The sequence below is a fragment of the Tribolium madens genome, unplaced genomic scaffold (genome assembly GCF_015345945.1).
Source record: "Tribolium madens isolate multiple individuals breed KSU strain unplaced genomic scaffold, Tmad_KSU_1.1 Scaffold_1;HRSCAF=32;Tcas5.2_LG8, whole genome shotgun sequence".
Classification (NCBI taxonomy): domain Eukaryota; kingdom Metazoa; phylum Arthropoda; class Insecta; order Coleoptera; family Tenebrionidae; genus Tribolium; species Tribolium madens.
Genome location: NW_025400984.1, coordinates 3,278,997 through 3,285,741, shown reverse-complemented (window position 1 = coordinate 3,285,741; position 6,745 = coordinate 3,278,997). Strand labels below are relative to the sequence as shown.

The window sequence follows — 6,745 nt, the reverse complement described above, 5'->3', positions numbered from 1 at the left end:
TTAAACTCCAACTATTAGTCGATAAAAATAGCTTTATATTACTTTGCATTTAAAAAGAGAAAAATATACAAATATATCCTAATAAATAAAACGGTAATACTACTACACAGTTTCTGTGAGTAATTTTAATTGAATAAACTGTCCAACTTTGTTCTATGAAGTTTTGTCATATATTTAATACAAGGAGCTTAGATGGTCCATCTAACCTCCTTGATTTAATAATAAAAGAGTTATAACTTAGAGAGTTTTTTATAATCCATCCTGTATATTTCCTAAATTTTATTTTACATAATTTTAATTAATTACAAATTGCCGTTTTGAGGGGTGCGAATAAAACTTGATTTATTTGGTTTAAGATAATTAAAAAATAAGAGTAGCAGTAAATAACGTGAGATTAGTAGAGCAAGAGCCCGCGGTCATTTTATAAAAGTTGAAAATTTGTCAGCGCATACTACCAACACAGGAAGGAATCATGGGCAAGTATGAAGTTTGAATCATCGTGGCTTTGGGAGATAACAGGTAGCAAAGAAGTAAAAAAATACCAACTTAAATTTATAGAATAAAAAAGCGTAATTTTTTATATTTTCTTCGGAACAATATTAGAAATCACCTCATCCATTGCCAGACACTTAATATCGTGGCAACCCCTTGTCAGACACCCTTAAACTTTAATAAATTGTAACTGTACTTACGTTACAGTGTTATAGGTATTTATTGATAAAATAAATATGACACAAATTTATAATAATTTAATTGTATTTATTTTTTCAAATAATTATTTTCCTACTTTGGTATTTGTAAAATTCCTACGACATTCTGAAATACCTATCTCTAAATAATTTTTTCAGTTGTGTACTACAGCGTTCATAAATGTGAAAAACGACAGTCCATTTTTCAAAACCTGAAGCAACCTTTTTGTTATGAATCAATTTGTGTAACACTTCTACCAAATTAAAGCTTTGTAGATCCAGATTTCCGTATCCTGCCAATGATAATCTCGCAGCATGTTGAGCTCTTTGGATAATAATTAGTTTATCAGTTTTATTTTCGTACATTTTGTTTAATGACCAATCCTGATAGAATATTTCATCGGAAATGTTAACACTCTGCAAATAAATTTAATAAAGTACTGTTTTAATACTCTTGATATAAATTAATTACCCAATCAATTATTAGCTGGCCTGCAAAACAAAAAACCCAGACTTGGGTAATGTAATAAACTACATAAGGAATGTATTTTGTAATATGTTCATAATCTGGTGGAAACCTAAAAATTTATAATTGGAGGCAAAGTAAAAGTGAAAAAAATTGGTTTACCCGTCTGATATAAGGAGATATAAGCCGAAACAAATGCCAAAAAGGCATGCTATGTGCTGAATCAGTAATAATATTGAATAAACTGAGTTAAGACGATTGATATAACTAAAAAAAATATAAATAAAACACACAGTGAGTAACTAAATTTGTACATACTGTAGCACAAATCTGTGATGTTGAACAGACAACTTGAATCTTTTCTTATGGTTCAAAAGTGTCTCAACTTTCAAACTGCTGAAAGCAATTTTAACCATTTGCAACTCTGATAATACATGAGTAACAAGAAAGAAAAACAATCCGTCAAAACTATTAATTAAATTAAAATTAATTACAAGAAGGACAGAGTGAAAAATTAAGTAACATAACAATACTCTTGAACTAAGACCTTCAGTTTCTCCATAACTCAAAATCATCGGTCTGTCACTCCCAATTGTGAGCAAGATATATTGAAAACTACACATCAACATAAGTCGGTATCCCAAATAAAAATTTCGCACGTATTTATGTTTTATTGAAATCTTGTGTTGGTAGTTTTTCCCAAATTTATCGATTGGCCAAAATTCGGTGCTTTTTTAAACCAGTTGTGTAAGTTGTTTTCTGTAGAAGAACAAAACTGCAATTTTACAGTTGTTCTAAAAATTTCAAGTAAAAAAATTTTTCAAGCACAAAAATTAATTACCTAGAAAAAAGGAAACATGACTTCTGTAGTTCGAACAATCACACGAGGGTTGTCGTAATGAGAAAAGAATTCCATAAATGAGAAAATGTTGCTCAGAGCGAAAACTGTAAATGTGAAAAACGTCCGAATTTTGGAAAATCGGTCATTTTTGAGAGGATTAAGACTTAGATGGGTCAAAGGGTGCGATAAATTGACTTTATCCATAATGCAATCTACCCTCCTGAAACTCCTTTTTATATAAAAGAACTACCTCCAATTTAGCTATTTAACAATTTACTGAAACCCAAAGTTATCATTACAAAAAAATTGCTTTTTAAATTTTTTAATAACAGAACTTGACCCAATCGACCAGTCGAAAGTAAGTCATGGAAAAAGTATGATTAACTGAACCTCTTTTACTCTTACATATTGTCGGAATAAGTCCTCAGAACTCGGACAAGTTTGCTCAAATCCGCAAATATTTTTCGTACTTGTGTATGTCTCGAGACTGTTACTCTTTCAATGGTTGAGCTTTTTTCAACTACAAAAATCTATACACTTATTTCGAGCTACTGAATCTTTCTTCACACATTACAGCCTTGCTTGGAAAATCGCAATTTTCATAGTTTACAAAACAAAACTATCCTAAATAATCCAACTTTGTGACGACTTATGGCCGTTAGACAAATTTAAAATTTGACACAATTTCCAATTTCAGCACAAGTTTTTGTGCAAATTTTTTCTTTTCTACACCGGGAATTTGTCGTTTTGTGCACGCAGTTTATCGTTACTGCATTTTCGACAACCAATTCAAGTCCGTGATGAACTGGTTTATTATGGCCAACAAGAGTCACAAAAGTGATTTATTTCTATCTTGAGTGTTTTTCATTTGTTTGATTGCTTCTTTTTGTTTGCTAGGGCATGCAATTTCGTTTGGTTTTAAATAAATTAGCAGGTAATGGAATTATTCAGGAAAACACCACATACCTACACATTCTTGAGTAAGTAATAAGAACAAGAATTTTTAATTTTTTAGGCTTTTAGAGAAAATTAACAACGTCTATTTGGTCATGCTTTTAAACAATAGATCTCTGCTCACTGCATTTGTTTGACTTTTTCTAATGACTAAAGATGAGTTTATACACAAATTTCGCAAATTTAAATCGAGATTTGAATTTTTTAGTAGGTATACCGCCCGTTGTTGATCACTGGTCGACTTTTTTTAATAGTAATATACCAATTGCAAGCCAAATTGTCGATTATTTATAAAATTACAATCAATTTGGCATGCACGAGGTGTATTTTGCAGACTATTTTCCGAACTCAATTTATAAAAACAATCTTTTCCTTATGAGAAATTAAAAAATATATATCAGAAAAAAAATTATGTCAATCAAATATTTCAAATTTCTGAGATTCAACCGGACAAAATGTATAAAAGAGTAAAAATAGAATCTAAATAGTAAATTTTGTTTTTTAATAATAAATTACAGTTTAAATATTCTGTAAAGACTAGTCATTACACAACTGAAGTTCTATTTTTAATAAACCATGATTACCCCAAATTATATTATACAATTTTTAAAAATTGCCTTAGTCTGACACAGAAAGTCATGAAAAAAGTCGAATTTTCTGACTCCATTTTTTTCTAAACGTCATAGGAATGCATCCTTGTAAAACCCACAATTTTTTAAAATTTCGTCAAGCATTTTTAATCGCTGTTGCATTCTTTGTTGTACTTTTTTTGGTGATGTTAGAACTCAATTTTAATTTTCACGGTTTGGTAACGTATGCACGTGCTTTTGGCACAATAATACCACAACTTGAGGTAAAAAATTACTTTAACAATGTTTTTTTCTTTAATTTTTGAATTGTAGTTAATTTACAAAATGTTCGTTCTGATATTTATTTACAAAAAATAAATAGCCCAACTTTTGAACAATAATCAGAGTTTTTGGGATTTGGTCCAATTTAGTACACAACACCGCAAAAATTTCACCAAAACTCATAATCTCATAAATATTTAAGGAGGAGTTTTTTTCTTTTGTATAAAATAATGATTACGTTTACCTACTTGCTTGTAATTTCTTCTAGTCAAAATGATATTTAAAAGTGACCACTTTTATGACTAAATGTCATAAGTAAAAGATTTGCCTTCTAGCCACATAGTAAACATTCTATTTTTGCGCTTAAGCGTTTTTCAGTTGAATTATTAAATATACGTTCAGCTTCCCCACTTTTACTCATATAAACATAATAATAGTATGATTAAATTATCTAAACCAATTGCTATAAGTTTTGCAAACTTTCACGTTTTGTTTTGCTGGAAATCTTATAGTCAATTGGGTATTTTCTAATTTTACAAAATTCTATTTTAATTTTAACAGTTTTTAGAAATCTCAAACAAAATTTACTATCACTTTGTGCTTACAAAAACAAGTTGGCAAAAATTATTTCTGTGAGACGGAGAAATAGAGGAGCAAGGTTAACACTGCGAGGTTTTGGAAACTTAGATTTAGACAGTTTTAGATTGGTTAGAAAATAATAAGAGATATTGTTCTGTAAATTTTTATTATTTTATGTCCTAAAAAATGCTTATTTCGTTTTTCACTTTTGTGAATGAAATGCTCAACAAAGTGGCAGATAATAATGTTTAAATGTTATTTATTGTTAATTTGTTTAAGAAATAAAGTTTCTCAATTAACTAAAAGAATTATTTTTGTGACTACTTCTGATTCATAGCGTTGACAAATGTAAAAAAAGAAACTGCGTTTTTGACCACCTGCAGTAAATATTTTTTTTTATTGTTTTAACTTACCCAACTAATCAGTAAAGATCCGCCGATATAGCAAAATGTGAAAGTTTATGTTATAAATAAAATCACATATGGCACATATTTGGTATTTAATTTAACTTACCCTAATACAAAGGCATGGTGCTGTATCGTTTCCAAAAACTTGTTTCTGCGATTGTGTGTCAGTCGCTACGAAATTTCGACTAATTTCAATTCGGTCAAAATGTGACCAATGAGAAAAAAGAAAAGACCATCGAAACCAGTAACAGCATACAAGACCACAAAAGTCAAAGTTGAGTGAAGCACAAAATACAAGTGATCAACTTTTGGAGACAATCCTTGAATTTTCGCCGTACGAAATAGCCAAAGGTTTGTTATTCTTCGAAACAAATTTCCTCAAAATGTACTGAACCGTCATTAAAACCATTATAGTTTTATAAACAAAGAAAAAAGTTTGTGTGCAGTTCAAAATTCTGAAAATTGCTTTTGAAAAACATCACACAAATGACGAGTTCCTAGAAGTGGTCAAACATCACATTTTTTTGTTGAAATACGTCGACAAACGTGATTTATTCACCTTTTTTTCTATTTCAATACTTTCCCAGATCAAGAGGTAAATGAAATTTGTTTTTTGGGTTGCATCGCCAGATCGTCAGGCTCATTATCTTATCTGAATCGCCCTGTATAAGTAGTATTGCTTGTTTCTATTATCCGATCAGTCTTTTTAGTGAGTGCGTAGTGATCGTGTCTGTGTTTATTGAGTTTTCAAAATGGGTGCTTGTGAAAACAAGTCAATTACTAAACAATGTAGGCGAAAAAGCGTTAGAAGTAAAATGAAGAGAATTGCAAGCAGAAGTTTTGATAATACGATAATAAAAAATCACCATATTTAAAAAAATTTGAAAATACACTTTTATTTTCAAATAAAATATAAAGAAATCATGTGATTAACAAAAATTTACTATTTTATTAGTCAGGTCAATCATCAAACTGCAGAACTGTTTTAGCTCCACTAAAAATTTTAGCCGCCCCACCTAAAAATTGTTTCTAGCTACCACCCTGAAATTAATACTTAAAATTGGTGTTTGTTGTTAAGTGCACAGAACAATATTTCTTGTAAGATAGAAAATTAAAAGTGCCGAAAAACGTTAAAAATTTTGCCAAGGTTCAGAAAAATTAAAAACTTTAAAATTGCTCCAAATGCACTCATAAGAGTGCAAGAGATCCAGAAAAGTGTTCAAACGTTATAGATACGCCAGAAATAAATATTTGAACAATTTTGTGTATGTATGAATATATTGGATTAGAACTGTGAAACTGTCGGCGGTGTGGTGATGTAGCGGCCCCCTTTACGGCAGGTAGATACGGTGTTCAAACTCCGCTCAAGTCAGCAATTTTTCTCTAATTCACATACAATTTAAGTAAATAACAAAACATTGCGGGCGCATAAAAGCGCGAAAATTAAACATGTGCACATGTTCTAAAAAGTATAATAAGAGAAAGAGAGAGCGCATAAGAGCAAATAAGAGAGAGAAAGAATGCGCATTAACGCCCAAGAGCAAATAAGTAAGCAAAGCATAAAAAAGAGAACTAAGAGCATAAAAAACCAAGAGAGCTTTTTTATCGATATCGAATTGTTAGATTTTTCTAAGAAAAATTTAAATACTAACAATTCAAATAAATGTGAAAATGGTTTCATATCTTGCATCCTAAAATTTTTTCACTCAACTTGTAATAAAATTCTTAACATTAACCCGCTTCTTGAAACCATAAATAAGTTGAAACAGATACCGAAAAAGCCGAAAAAAGTGCATCAGAAATATCGGCGAAAAAACTTTATTGACTTGTGGTAAATTTTCACTTTGGTAATAAATCAACTACTTCTTTTTTGTAAATAATCAAGGCACACATTTTAAACAATGCTTGAAGATGAGAAATTGTAGATTGTGGTTCAGTTTTATGTTTCATACATTCGA

The 6,745-nt window shown here is 30.0% G+C and overlaps 1 pseudogene; it reads right to left on the bottom strand.

The window, feature by feature from the left end:
- Positions 1-844: 844 nt before the first annotated feature.
- Positions 845-6,745, bottom strand: part of LOC123004073 — a 10,238-nt pseudogene continuing 4,337 nt past the window's right edge.